The sequence below is a fragment of the Trachypithecus francoisi genome, unplaced genomic scaffold (assembly GCF_009764315.1).
Source record: "Trachypithecus francoisi isolate TF-2019V2 unplaced genomic scaffold, Tfra_2.0 Lachesis_group19, whole genome shotgun sequence".
In the NCBI taxonomy this organism is placed as follows: Eukaryota; Metazoa; Chordata; class Mammalia; order Primates; family Cercopithecidae; genus Trachypithecus; species Trachypithecus francoisi.
Window position 1 is genome coordinate 21854432 of NW_022681464.1, and position 16224 is coordinate 21870655.

Consider the following 16224-nt stretch of genomic DNA (forward strand, 5'->3'; position numbering starts at 1 on the left):
ATATTTTGCTGTGATTTTGAACTACTTTATTCAGCTGTTAAGAAAGAAAGCTCATGATCTCTTATTCCTGGGTTTGTTAACGATTTCTGAATCAGCCTATTGTTCTTGATAGGAAGAAAGCTAGATATGTAGAGAAAGTAGATGTCATACTAACATTGTAGGCCTAATATTTTTGGAGATCTTTGAAAACTACCTTTGTAGATTTTTGTCTTTGTAAATATAAAATTATGCATACAAGTAAATTTGACTTATTTCGGTAATTGTGGACAAAAAGGGAAATTGGCCAATTATATTCAAAATTTGTTTATTGTTTCTATATTTAACAAGTTTATATGAACTTTTTGATTGAAGAATTTTGTACTTACATTTATAGATACTGAAAAAAACCTTTGCTTTCTCTGACAGTTGCTATTGCAAACTGGTTGCAAAAGATTGCTATTTGTGTTCTGTTTGTGTTGGCAAGGCATAAGAAATCCCTAGTTTGAAGCATAAAAAACGTCCAAGAACAGAGGGGCTTTTCTTTTTCTCATTTCAGATGAATCTTAAAAGATGGTGGTGTCCTTGTTAGCTTGAGTTATAAGAAAATGGGGAATGCATTGATTATCAGTGACTTTAGGATTGTATCTTACTTGCTATGTGCTAAAATAGCTATTGTAGTAGAAAAGTCATTTATTTGGAAATATTATACGAATGAAGTTTTTCTGATTTAGATATAAATTTTCTCTTTTCTTCTAAAACATGAGTAGGCATTCCTCAGATTTTGTATTTTTTAATGGCCATCGTATAGCACCAAGATCATAGAATAACTGAAATATTCTTCGTAATGTGCATCACTCCATTAATTTGCTTATGCATTTAACTTAGTTATCTCCTAACCATCTTAGTCCATAATTTTAGGGAATATAGATAATGTAGAGGATGTATAGAGAATGTAGAGGATCTCTCTCATCATGCAAATTAATTGTTTACTTGACTGAAATTGCAAGCTGTGGGTCTTTGACTATGGCCAGCTGCTGTGATATAAATCTGTATTGATTTTAATCAAATGCAGTGGAATAACTCCAAATATTATGTACTCTTAGGGAAAAGCACTTTCTCATGATATATTGATGAATGTTTCAAGGGTAATCACCTACCTAGTTGTTCCTTTTCTAACCTAGGCCTAACCCTTCCTTGCCTTACATATCAGATACTTTTTTCTTACATTTCTTGCTGAGTTTTCTCTTGCAACGATCTCTCCTCTTTCTCCTGCATTAGAGGTTTTCCTCACTCTGCTGGATTATTAGAATCTACATACAAACATAGTTTGATAAATATCTTCTTTAAAATGCCTCCATTGATTTTGTCTTTTTCCGTTTGTGCTGCTATAACCAAATACCTGAGACTGGATCATTTATAAAGAACAGAAATTTATCTCTTACAGTTCTGGAGTCCAAGATCTAGGTGCTAGTAGATTCAGTGTCTGGAAGAGCTTGTTCTCCCATGATAGTGCATTTTTGCTGAATCCTCCCAAGGGAAGGAACACCATATCGTCTCATGCTGGCAGGATCCAAAGAGGGGTAAACTCCTCTGTCAAGCCCTTTTATTTTATTTTATTATTTTATTTTTGAGATGGAGTCTTGCTCTGTTGCCCAGACTGGAGTGCAGTGGTGTGATCTTGGCTCACTGCAACCTCTGTCTCTTGGGTTCAAGCAATTCTCTTGCCTCCGTCTCCCGAGTAGCGGGGACTACAGGCACACACCACCATGCCCAGCTAATTTTTTTTTTTTGTATTTTTAGTAGAGATGGGGTTTCACCATGTTGGCCAGACTGGTTTTGAACTCCTGACCTCAAGTGATCTGCCTGTCTCGGCCTCCCAAAGTGCTGGGATTACAGGCATGAGCCACTGTGGCTGACCTCTCAAGCCCTTTTGTAAGGGCACCTAATCCTATTCATGAGATGAGACTGACACATCCTAAAGGCCATACCTCTTAATACTGCTATGTTGGGGATTAAGTTTCAACATCAATTTTGGATGGGACAGAAACATTTAACTGTATCATATCCCATTGTACCTCTTCATTCATTGCCCTGTTTCTCTGCACCACCCCTGCAAAAGACTTTATAGTGAAACTCTGTAAGAGTTGTCCCATTATTTCCACTCTACCCTTTTTGGCTCATCTCAAGTAGGGTTTCATCCTTGCCACCGACTTCACTTGTTCTTGTGAACATCACCAGCAGGCTTCTTCTTGCGTAATTCATTGGTCAACCCTTAGTCCTCATCTCCTTCAACACTAATGTTTAAGGACAACGCTCCCTATTTTTTTTTTTTTTTTTGTCTGGTGCGATTTCTGTGTCATTCATCTCTGTGGGCTCCTTTTCCATGTTCTATTCCATAGATGCCAGAGTGCAGGCTTCAACTCTCTCTTCCTTATTCTCACTCCCTAGATGTCACATGACATCTAATCATGTCGCTTTCCACACCATCTGTACCTAGATGAATCCCAAATTTATTTCTCCAAGCCCTGACATCTTTCCTGAGGTCAGGAATATCTCCCCTTACCTATTTTCTAATTGTTAACATTCTTCAGAGGACTTATCACTGTATGAAACTGCATTGTTTTTCTCACTTATTAGCTGTTTCTCTTCTAGAATGAAAATACCATATTAATTAATGAGTCTTCACTTGCTTACAGTTTTCCTTTCATTGACTTCATTTGAGATAGTTCTTATATGCTATATCATTTAAATGATTAAAATGTAACTTTTCAGAATGATTATATTTTGTAACATAAGTTTTACATATTTATCTTCTTTTCTTTTGTCCTTCCTTCTGACAATGGTACTCTCCTAGGTAATCCATATTGACAACCTTCTGTAAAATTTCTTTTTTTCCTGTTTACAAATACACAACTGTATACGTACTCAGAAAATTTTGTCATCAAAAACCTAGAATTATGTCATTTATGCTCTTCTGTATCTTGATTTATTTGTCTAACATTACCTTTCTTTTAGAGCCTCCTATATTAGGGGTGAGTGTGTGTGTTTTTGTGTGTGTGCGTATCACAGTGAGAAAAAAAAAAAAAGGCATGGGACCTACTTCATATAACACATAATTTTAAGGAATATATTTCAAATTCAGTGTTGCCACTATTGACACACAACTCTTTGTTGGAGAGTGATGTCCCCTGCATTACATAATGTTTAGCAGATTCCTGGCCTCTACCTGCTGCATGTTCGCAGTTCCCCTTCTCCCAACTGTGACAAAAAAAAATGTCTTCCAATGTTACAAATGTCCCTTGTGGGACAAAATCACCCTAAGTTGAAAACAAATGGTACAGGTAGAGAATAAGGGTCTGTGCAAGAATCCAGTATGATGGGAATTGAGGAGACACAGTGGAGAGATGTTGAGAAGTAGAGGCTGAAGAAAAGTCTAGGAATCAGTGCCTAGTTGACTTTCTGCAATCTCAGAATAGTTCTTTAGTTACACTGTACAAAATGATAGTCACTCTCCACATTGTGGCTACTGAGTACTTGAAATATGGCTAGTGTGACTGAGAAGCTATTGTAATTTAATTTTAATAGCTACACGTGGCTGGTGGCTACTGTGTCAGACAGTGTAGATATAGATCATTATTTTATTTTGACTGGCAGTTAAACTCCGTTCTCTGCAGCCATTGGTTGAAAGTGTCTGAAATCCGGAAAAATTATAGGAGAAATTCCTATTTTAACAGTTGACTGAAATCCCTGTTTAATATTTTGAAAATCTAAACAATACAAATTTTTTTAAGTTAAATTAAAAATGTTGTTTTTTCTTAACATTAAGTGATTAACTTAAGATTTTATTTAGAGAAATTGAAGTAGGACATTATGATTTTTATGAATCCTTTCTAATAATTATAACAGGTAGGCATTAAAATGTCCTTATTGGGCACCATATAAAATGAAGAGTAAAATAAGTTTTTTTTTCATAATTTTTATTTCACTATGGTTGTAGAAAATTTGAAAGGTATTCACTAAAAACAAAGGGAAAAGAAGACTATCCAATGTGCATTGTTTTGGAAATATGTATTTGTATATAGAGATATATATACACTCAGAAAAGGAGAAAAAGAAGAAAATATTTTTCACCAGGCTAGACAATTAGATAAAGGTCAAGAAGACACAAACCCGAATGAAGAATTTGTAATGAGGAGAATGCTTCAGGATTAATGTATAGTATTCTGCTTATTTTGCCTTTTTTAGGTTTATAATATTTCCCTAACTCAATAAAAACATAAAGGCAAAAAATGCATAGAAACTGAATCTTTGCATAAACAGTATTTTACCCTCATTTTTGGTTTTGAGGAAGCTATGTTGAGCTATTTAAATTTTTTTTTACAGACTTAAAAGAATGTTTTTAAGTTAAAATCATTTAAAGGTTATGTATACATCTGCTTTACTCATGAACGCATGAGTAAAAGCACAACACCTTGAAGGTGTTGTGGAATATAAGGAGCTTATTATGAAGGAAGCTTTGCTATGCAATGGCTGAGGTTCACAGAATTTCAAAAAGCATCTCGAAGCCTAACAGCTAAAGGCATCCTTCAAATATTCAGCAAATTGTAAGCGTTCTTGTTCTGCCATCAATTTAAATGGATTAGAAACAGAAATTTTGTCACTTGAGCTTCTGTGTTTGAATCTCAGGTCCTAGACATTGATGGCAGCATGGATTAGCTCAAAAAATTATTCCCTTTCCTAAATCAATTACTTAGTTTATTATGAATTTGTACCTTCTAAAACGACCGATGTTCATTCCTTGTCTGTGGTTAGTTTTGAAAAGATATGTGGCAAAAGAAAAGTGTCAGATTTAGAAACAGACTTAAAGTTTCAGTTCAAAATAAATGTTTCTCTTCATTTTATAGAAGAATACTTTTCTAAGAACCATTTTAATCACTTTTCTGAGTTAACACTTTAATATAAACTATTGATATTTTGTAAGGGAGTAGTTGTTCTTTTTTTAAGCGCAAATAATTAGAAAGATTATTAGATATTACCAATATATTTATGTATTTTTCAATTGCAACAATTTATATATATATATTTGCATTTTTGAAAAAGATAATAGGAATACAAAGGAATGTTGAGGCATACCTTTAAATTCTCTGTATGTCAGCTTAATCAGCTATAAAAGTAAGGGATTACAGTTTTAAAAAGTATACATTTCTTTTTAGACCTTATTTTCTATGATTTTGGTCATAACATCGCAGAATAAATTGCTTTTGGGAGAGCATGGTCAATATCCCTTGATTATCATATGTCAGTTGACTCAGTGGAGTAACAGACCTTTTTTAACACAGTTTTGTTTTGTTTTTTCTGCAGTGTTTAGTACTTCATTGTTGAATCAATGAATTGTTTATATATTGAAGTGTTTAACAAGCAGTGTAAGCAATGTCTGTATGCCAATCAAAGGGATGTGGTAATGTCTAGATACAATAAAGAGGGAGAAGAACTTGGAAATTAAGAGGTTCTGTCTCTCTCTCTCTCTCTCTCTCTCTCTCTCTCTCTCTCTCTCTCTCTCTCTCTCTCTCCCTGGGATAATATCACTTTCACCCAGGCTGGAGTGCAGTGACACAATCACAGCTCACTGTGTGCATGGCTGGCTAATTCTTAAATTGTTTTTGTAGAGATGGGGTATTGCTATGTTGCTCAGGCTTGTCTCAAACTCTTGGGCTCAAGTGATCCTCCCACCTCATCCTCCTAAAGTGTTGGGATTACCAGCGTGAGCCACATTGCCTGGCCAACAGTTCTGTTAAAGGGCTAGTTCATCAATACTTACTTCTACTTCTACTAATGACAGATTTAAATATATATATATATTCAAGGAAAATTTTCCATTCAAAGATATACTTGATAATTCTATTAGTATTTAGAAATGAATAGTTCATTTGCCAGAATTGGAGAAAATCTCCTTTTGTGGTATTATCTATATTATAAAAATGTTTTGATATGCTTCAATTGATCAGCCTGTGTTTGCTAAGCAGGAAAAAAATTGAATTGAAATGTAGGGCTAAATTGCATACAAATATTAAAGTATAGCATAAATATATATGTGTATATGTATATACACATTTACGTATCTTACACATTGTTGTTAATTATACTAAACTTTGAAGACCTTTAGGTCTTACTTCACTCTTAAGAATAGGTAATTAGTTTCAAATTAAATAATAATTAAAATTATTATGTGAAATAATGTTATAAATATATTTAGGTAAATTAAAGGAAAGGCTAACATTCTGCATTCTAATGATTTGAATTGCTTGCCTTTGAATAAAGTCACATTTTCTATAAAAACATTGTGGTTCTCAGGGTCAAAATATTAGAAGACAGTTTCCAAACCTTAGAAAATTATCTTGGATATCTTTCTTTGAATATCTTTGGGCAAAAATTGAATCTCACTGATGTCTACTTAGTCCCTCAAGGGCTAGACTATAGAAAATGACAAGAATGAATATCCACCTCTAAAATCTAGAGTTAGACTCCTGCCTTCAGGGTTGTGTGGATATTTTGCAAGATAACATACTAATCTAGGGCAATATTCCCAAATGATGGAATCTTTTTAAAAATGTATGTATGTATTTATTTATTTTTAGACAGAGTCATGCTGTGTCACCTGGGCTGGAGTGTAGTGGCATGATCTCAGCTCACTGCAACCTCCGCCTCCTGGGTTCAAGCAATTCTCCTGCCTCAGCCTCCCTAGAATGCTGAATTCTAAAGTTGTACTATTAAAAAATCCATTTAAAATATTTCTATATTAAATATTTTCCCATGGTCCTTTGAGACTTTTGGATTCCATAGTAAAAATCTTTGTCTCCCACTAAGACACACATGATATATTAATAGAATTCACCGAAAATAGTTAAGCATATTCAGAGGCTAGGTAGCCAAAAAAAAAAAAAAAAAAAAGGCAAATGTGCCATTCAGAGATAGAATTCTAAAAGGTAACTCACTTGGATCCTTGGGTATACTTAGGACAAGGGTAAATGGTATGAGGTCCAATATTTCATTATTCACTCAACTAATACATATTAAATTCTAGCATAAGTTGGACAATGGATTTACAAGCATGAACATTGCATATTAGATTGAACCATATGAAATTGCCACACTTCCTTGATTTGAACTAATGGTTCAAGCTCTAAAATAGCTTAAACTAGAATATGAAAGATATGGAAACAAAGTGTTTTTGAAATTGAGATGCATTTCTGTTTCAGATAGCAATGATGCTCACATATGTACATTGTGTATATCTTGACTTGTACACTCGTAAATTATCACAGTCCTCTTTTCAGTGGAAACATAGAAGGGAGTAAGTGAACAAAAATAGCAATCTGATTGTGAGATAAATAAGTACATAAACAGATATGATTGTTGGAGTTTCACTTTTTCTAATATCCTAATTCAGATTATGTGCTAAACTAGCCTCCTGAAACTCTGACATTGGGAATTTATTTTAAAAATACCAATTCATGTGACCCATCTCAGATGGGATGACTAAGACAATTGTGTGGGATATAAGTATGGGAACCAATTTTCCACACTATGCTTGTGAAGATATTCTTTACTATTCTACCCAACTGTTCTGGAGTGTCAAAATGGCAGTAGGTCTAAAGGGGATTAAGTCACATTGGTGCACTTCATGCTCAAATGTTGTTACCAATAACTTCTGAGTTACTTTTTGAGTGAGGAATAGCATGTAAGTTCATTCCTAGTATAAGTATGTGTTTGTATGTGTTTCAAGTTGCTCTGTTTTCTTAGTTATGACAATTGCCACATATGACAGTTCCTTTATAACTTTTGAAAATACTCCTATTCTACTCTAAGAAATTTTACAGTCTGTTTTCAAACTTATGTATATGAACATTGCACACACTGGACTTTAGAACACACACACAAACACACATGAAATACTCTTTTGCAATGCATTTTTTACTGCCCAGTTTATATGTGAATAAAGTTTTAGTGAAAATATGCTTGTGGCTAAAATTGCATTTAATTTGGCTAAATAAGGTAGTTTTATGTAATTATTAAAGCATATAAACCAGCAGTAAAAGCAAGAACTATGTACTGTTTACCATTTAATTTCAATGGAAAATCTAATAAAACATGGTTTTAATAAAAGTCTTGTAAAACATTATACTGAATAGGAAATTAAATTCAGTGGTTAACTTTTTTTTGTGATGGTAAATTTTAATCAGAAAAGCTATTAAAATGTTTTTCAGGCTGAACACCAGATTCCCTGGAGAGATTATGTTGTCTTGTGTAAGTCATTTTCTTTCTTGTGCAGGTTTGTTTTCTTTCAGTGTTTACAATTGCTTAGGAAACTTGGGAGAGAGCAAAAATTGTTAAAAGGATGTTGATTCTTTTACACAAATGTAATAAGCTATTTGACTTCAAAATTGAATTCATTCCTAGTGGTGTTTTCGCTCTCACTTTTTAATTTGCATACACTTCTGGACTTAAAATACCTAAAAATGATCCAGAGCTGCTGTTTTTTCTTAATTCCAGTTGTTTTAATGCCTTATTAAAAATAATTCACATGATGAATTTGTTTAAATATTCTGAATTGAGTTAGTTAAGCTGATGAAGCTTTTAGAAAGCTCTCCTTTATGGCAGTTACTCTATAAATAATTGTATAATAATTTGCAGAAGTATAGACTACCTTGATAAGTAATATAAAGAAAACAAGTAATTTGAAGGAATGTTACTATGAATTGGAGGAAATTTTGATTGTTAAATCCATTTGTAATATTGTTATTTGTGTGTATGTGTGTGTTCATGTGTAAGTATTTAATCATTTGAAATTGCTTTCAAGCAGTAATTCTGTTTCTAAAAGTAGAAGAAAAGCTAAGAAAAATTATATGTAATTTGACTTACATATATGTATAAGAAAAATTAGATGTAATTTGACTTACATATAAAGGATAAGTATGAAAAATGATGTTTAGTTGCGTATTTATTTGAAATGTGTATATAGGGAATATTATTTTCTTTTTACATTTAAGATCACTTATTTGGGAGTTTGCTCTACCTTTCTTAGTGACAATTCTGCCTTTCAATACTTTACTCATATTACGTAAGTGTTTTTTCATATAAATGAGTGCTTGTTTAGAGAATTGGCTTACTGATTTCAGGCTCAAACTTGCCACACCCCAGAGACCAGTCCCATCTTAGCTTGGTTCTGATCCTCAGAGAAACTAGGGGAAATTGGCTTGGTTCCAGGCTTGCCTTGGAGAGTCTAATCTGATCAGTGAAAGACGTCAGATTAATTTGAAATTTTACTGCTGGGTGAGTTCTTTGTTTTGAGATATTGCTCTTTTGGTTTCGTCACTGTCTTCATGACAGTGTTTGCCAGTCCATGAATGTTCATGTGGACACAAAGTTCGATCAGTTTCAGCACCTCCAGGAGATGCCAAAGTTCTGTTAGGACCAAATAGCAGATGCTAGACCCTTTAAACCTTAAATATGGATTTCTGTCTGCCTGTTAATGCATAAATAAAATTAAGAAGCCTCATAACACTGGAGAGATGTTAGACAATACATATCCTTTCTGAATTTATTCAAATAAATTTTGAACCTATCAATTTATATGTCCAGTTATATTATAGAATCAGACCACCTGCATTTCCAACTTGAAAGTCTTGAACAACTGTCTTTCTTGTCTGTTTTTGTTTTTACTATCACCTTACTAGCCTTTATAAACTCTTACCATAAACTGAACACCATGCTGCGTTTCTTTATAACTTTCTTGTACTAATTTGGGTCAGCTAGCTATTACTTCTTTTAAAAACAGCTTTAGCCTTTAGGCAAAAGCAATTTCAGTGTTTAATAGGGCTTTGAAGCTCGTGTTGCATGGCAGCTGTGCAGACAGATAAATCAACTACCGCGTAGGGGTAAATTGACCATGAAAATCTTTATTTACTAGGTTTACAGGGATCTTAGATTGTGGGTGATATAAAGAAAGAACAGTTAGAAGGTATTGAAGAAAGGGGTTGAAAGGATATCTCATGATAATTATTATAAATTTACAGTAATTATTTTCTTATCAGTCTCATTTCTCCACTTGATTGGGAGTGATTTGGGGATAAAAAAACAAGGTATATCTAATGTATCCTTGCATACTCCCTTTGGAACCACATACAGTATTTAAAATACAATGAAACCTGAATACTTTTTGAATTGAAATAGTGTTTTGAAACTTCTTCCCCATCTGCTTACTTCTATAGTCAAATGCACTCAACCCTTAGACTCAGTTATTCTTGCCAAATATTATATAGGCAGTTGCTTTCCTTCTCCTTGATGGGCAGGGCCTCCCTGCAACAATTTCAGCATCACCAGCCAGGGATTTATGGAGAGAACTCTGATATCCCTGAGAAGAGCCCCTAGGAGGAAGGGCGGCCGCTGTATCTTGGATCAGCAGTCCTAGTCTTTCCTGTCGCTGGCTCTGCAGAGTCAGGGCAGCCCAGAGCAGGGGGATTCCACCCAGGACAGCACACCCACTCCACCAGGGAGCAGTCAGACTGCCTATTTAAGTGGGTCTCTGATCCAGTTCCTCATGGCTGTGTAAGACCTCCCAACAAGGACTCTCCAGACACCTCATACGGGAGTGTTCCAGCTGGCATCAGGTCGGTGCCTCTCTGGAACAGAACTCCCAGGGGAAGAAGCAGGCTGCCATCTTTGCTGGTCTGCAGCCTCCACTGGTGATACCTCCAGGGGCAAGAGGGACCCAGGTGAATAGGGTCTAGAGTGAACCCCCAACAAACCGCAGTAGCCCTAAGGAAGAAGGGCCTGACTGCTAAAAGAAAAACAAACAGAAAGAAACAACAACGTCCATGGATGAATATTCTGTCCTTTTTATATCTTATTTTGGGATTCCTGAAGCCTATGAATTCTTCCTTATCGACATCCAAAATCTACTAGGAAGCAATAAAATAATTAGTAACTTTGGTATGTTAAGGTGAATTCATTAAGAAGACAGCATGAAGGACTTCTCAATCATAAATATTGACACTAGCTCGGCCGGTAACTTGTTCTGCAACATTATTTAAGTATTATTAACAACTTTGGGCAACCTTTTCTATATTTGTAAATGAGAAGCTTTAGATAATCTCTCTCTAAACTTTATTATAGTTCCAGAACCATCTGTGTGTTCACCCTGTTAGGGTTCTCTTTCTTGTTCCTAACGTTTTATCTCGTCTCATTTTCTGTACATCTCTAAACTGATTTAGTGCTTTCTTAAACTAGAGAAAGGAATTAAAGAGCAATGGAAATACCCCCATTTTTCTCCCCGCTGGCCCTTCCTTAGAAAAGCAACGTGATTCCTGAAAGAACAGACTTTCCACTTTTCTAGTTTCTCCCTCCCATCCTGACTGCAGGAGTCTTTCAGAGTTTTTTTCCTTTTTCCTCCCAATCTGTCATGCCATTTTCAAGAAACTGTAGTCAACATGAAAGCTCATGAATATTGCCAACATATTGTTAAATTATCACATCCTTCTTTTTCCTCTGTGAAGAATCTCATTCATAAGAACCGTTATCCCTGATCCATTTTGAATGTCCGTGTGTGTATGTGTGGGTGTGTGTATATGTAAAGACAGAGATAGAGAGAGTGTGTGCAAGCTTTAGCTGTTTCAACAATAATTTTTAATTTCCCTCAATCACTTTTCATAAAATATTTCCTGAGGTTTTGAGGTACTGGAGTATTTCTTGGGATTTCCTTCAACCACTGCATTGCTATGTCTTTGGCAACCTTAAATGTTCATATACATTTTAGAAATTTTGAGGGTTTCTGGCAGTGAAATATTATCAATCAGCCCATCTCTCTGTATGGGGTTATTTCTCTAACATGTCATTATTGTTATGGTGTAACAATGTCATGGAGAATCAATCCTGGTGCCATACAGAATAAAAGGTGCAACTCATCACTGCATAGCTCTGTCTTAATTCAAATCTGTGATAAAGCAATCAAGAAAAATCAGGTTATCAGTATAGGGACAGTGGAGTTCAGTGCACTGAATGCTGATGCGGGGTTCTAAAGCAGTCTCTGTGAGGACATGCCTACTGTCTTAAAGAATGCCAGCGGAACCAGTAGTTTGTTTATCTGAAATATTGTACGCAGAATTCTATTTTAGAGTCAATAAAATCCATATAAACTCTCATCCAATTCAACCATATAAAATCAAATTATTTTTAAAAGGTATTTCTAACTCAAAGGACAGATGACGACGAGAACTAAAATTTCTTGACTGTACTGAATGCTAGGTGCTGTTTGATGAATTAGCTTTTTAAAGTTTTTTTAAAAATTTTTTTATTATTATACTTTAAGTTCTAGGGTACATGTGCACAACGTGCATGTTTGTTACATATGTATACTTGTGCCATGTTGGTGTGCTGCACCCATCAACTTGTCAGCACCCATCAACTCATCATTTACATCAGATATAACTCCCAATGCCATCCCTCCCACGTCCCCCCTCCCCATAATAGGCCCCGGTGTGTGCTGTCCCCCTTCCAGAGTCCAAGTGATCTCATTGTTCAGTTCCCACCTATGAGTGAGAACATGCGGTGTTTGGTTTTCTGTTCTTGCGATAGTTCGCTGAGAATGATGATTTCCAGCTGCATCCATGTCCCTACAAAGGACACGAACTCATCCTTTTTTATGGCTGCATAGTATTCCATGGTGTATATGTGCCACATTTTCTTAATCCAGTCTGTCACTGATGGACATTTGGGTTGGTTCCAAATCTTTGCTATTGTGAATAGTGCTGCAGTAAACATATGTGTGCATGTGTCTTTATAGCAGCATGATTTATAATCCTTTGGGTATATACCCAGTAATGTGATGGCTGGGTCATATGGTATTTCTAGTTCTAGATCCTTGAGGAATCGCCATACTGTTTTCCACAATGGTTGAACCAGTTTACAATCCCACCAACAGTGTAAAAGTGTTCCTATTTCTCCACATCCTCTCCAGCATCTGTTGTTTCCTAACTTTTTAATGACTGCAATTCTAACTGGTGTGAGATGGTGTCTCATTGTGGTTTTGATTTGCATTTCTCTGATGGCCAGTGATGATGAGCATTTTTTCATGTGTCTGTTGGCTGTATGCATGTCTTCTTTTGAGAAATGTCTGTTCGTATCCTTTTCCCACTTTTTGATGGGATTGTTTGTTTTTTTCTCGTAAATTTGTTTGAGTCCTTTCTGGGTTCTGGATATTAGCCCTTTGTCAGATGAGTAGGTTGCAAAAATTTTCTCCCATTCTGTAGGTTGCCTGTTCACTCTGATGGTAATTTCTTTTGCTGTGCAGAATCTCTTTAGTTTAATTAGATCCCATTTGTCAATTTTGGCTTTTGTTGCCGTTGCTTTTGGTGTTTTAGACATGAAGTCCTTGCCCATGCCTATGTCCTGAATGGTATTACCTAGGTTTTCTTCTAGGTTTTTTATGGTTTTAGGACTAACATTAGAGCCATTTGAGGTAGACTTTTTCTTTTTCTTTTTGGTATACAAGAGGAAACTGAGGCTAATTTACTAGCCTGTCATCACCACAACTACTAAGTAGTAGAAACAGGATTGGAACACAGTCTTCTGGTTCTGATGCCCATGGCTTTAAGCATGAGTTTCTAAGTTGCCACAAGTCTATCTGTGTAACCATTGCATTTATTATATCCTATAGCTTATGCTTGTTCACGCTTATTGTTTTATGCTTTCAGGCTCAACCATTCCGTTATGTTCTTATTTTCTAAACAGAAAATTAATAATAAAGCTAGTATTTTTATATAGCTTGTGCTTTTATAATCTGTCTATAATAACCACTTACAGATGTTTTCCCATAACTTCCTATTATCATGCATGTATCCTCTTTGCATTTTTATAAAGAAATTAAAATATTATTTGTAGCCCTTAAAATTTATTGGTTCTACCTAGCTCACTAAAACAGGAGCAGCAAACCTAAATTCTGTTTGTTCAATAATCTCTCTTGACAATAATTGCCCTGTGTTTAAAATTCATATTTTCGTATATCTGTTAAATATGTAATTGACTTTTGACAGTTTCATTCATTCCCTCCAATTCTCCTTTGTCTGGAAAGGACAATAGGAAAATGTGGCTGCCCTCTTTGGCTGCATTTATTATTTTGTATCTTCTCATTTCATTTTACTGTGCTTTATTCTAAATAATAAGACCAAGCTATGATGGAAGGAAACGAAAAACACTCTTCATTCATGACCATCCACTCATGTCAATAATGATGTACCTTATCTTATAAGCTTTTTGTTTTATAACTATTCAGCCTTGCTTTGTGTGACATACAATAAAATATGTTTTTGATGAAGAGTACCATTTTCCTATATAAAGCATCCAGAAAAATAGGCTATTTTCAGCTATCAATTTATACAAGTCACATGTCTTAAAATAACATACATAACAGTAATAGTCATTTCAATCTAATTAAAACATTTTAAAAGATATTAAAATGTATAATGTGGAAATTATCCAGATTATAGTTAAGTAGACTTATCAAATATATTCAGTCCTACACAAATGTGAGCAAATTTTTCAACATAAAATACCAAACTTCAAAAGAAGTCTTAGTATTATTAATTGAAGTTACTTGCATTTGTGGAAAAAAGGAAACTAGACCAATAAAATTCATTAAAAGTGCTTAAGAGATATTGTGGTCCTGAGAACTTATGTTTAGTAAATTGAGAAGTTAATAATAGACTCAGTTACCACTTAGGCATATTTTCTGTCTAACGATTGTGAACGCTTTATAGCTCTATAGGTTTTATAAGGCTTGTCAGCCAGCCAGTCTGCAAATAGGCCAGCTTCTGCATTTGCATCCATAGATAAAGGGCCATCTTCTAATTTCTTAAAAAGAAGACTGTAGAATGTTATTCTAGGTATGGAAATTTTATAAGTAAGTTCCAGATAGACTAGATACTTTGGTTTTTTCCTTTGAAAACTTTTTTTTTTGACCAATTGAGGTACTATTACAATAATGACTATCATGTAGTTTAACAATCAAAATAGTATCTTATATCACAGATTATTCCCATTTCAAAGCTACACCTTACATTTTATTTTCTTTCCATTAAACCGTGCTTCTTTTTGCCACTAACAATGATGCTTTACCCAGTTAAATATGTGTTTTCTAAGACTTCTTTATAAAGCATATCCTAAACTATTATTAAAGATGATGTTTGTGGCCAGCCTGGGCAATGTAGCAAGGACCCATCTCTTAAAAAAGGATGAATATGATGGACAAGGATGTGGTACAATGGACAGAGCAGTGGCCCAGCCTTCGCCGTATCAAAGCTTAGATCCCAGTTCTGTGACATAACCTGTGTGCCCTGGTGCATGCCGCTTTACATGTTAGCCTATGAACCCTTCATTTCAATTAGGCGCAGTATATGCCTTATTAACATTGGAATCTATAGGAACTTATTAGGTGATAGAGTCATTTACACCAGAATGTTATTGACCACCTACTATGTGCCAGAACTATATGCAGGGCTAGAGATTCACAGTGTGCAAAATAACAGAGGCCCACACTCTTGCAGCTGATATGTAATCTGGTTGCAGGGGTGAGGCTATTAGATAACTATAGGACTCTATATATAACTACAAACTTGAAGAGGAGTCTTATGAGAGAGTCTAGCAGTGGCTACAGTTTGACTTGAGGATGGAGGAGTTGCAAATGCTTCTCAGTGTAAGGGACAGAGATCCAGAGGATGAATGACACTTCACAGGTGACAAAAGGCACAGGAACACATAAGGCAGAAGCAGTAGGATGTGTCAACGCCTTGTGGCTTGTAAATTGTTGTGGTACAATAGGGCAATATTTTGGCATTATGTATGCTTGGTTTTTCAATGCCTTTTACTTCTGCTTACCACATCTCCCTTAAGCAGAATTCAGGGTTTTCCCAATGAACAGCTCTTAGGCTAAGTCTGGTATAGAAAGAAGCAACAATCAATTGCTTTGCTTTTAAGTGCTTAAGTAGATATTTTAAAATTAATAGTATAGATATATATCTTTAAAACCATGACTTTGACTTGCAAGATGCAGGCAAAGAATAGAATTATAAAAACTTGGCTTTAAATAGGAGCAAAAACCTGAAAGTCTGAATGAATAAATTATAGAAGGGACAAGAATGCATAATTACATAAGAACTTTTTTTTCTTCAAAAGAAGTTAATCGTTCAATCATAT

General features: G+C 34.9%; 1 protein-coding gene across 2 annotated transcripts in view; it reads left to right on the forward strand.

Moving 5' to 3' along the window:
- The window catches only part of NOL4 (nucleolar protein 4), a 383228-nt gene that overhangs the window by 124358 nt on the left and 242646 nt on the right, over positions 1–16224 (forward strand). The gene's annotated exons all lie outside the window — the stretch shown is intronic.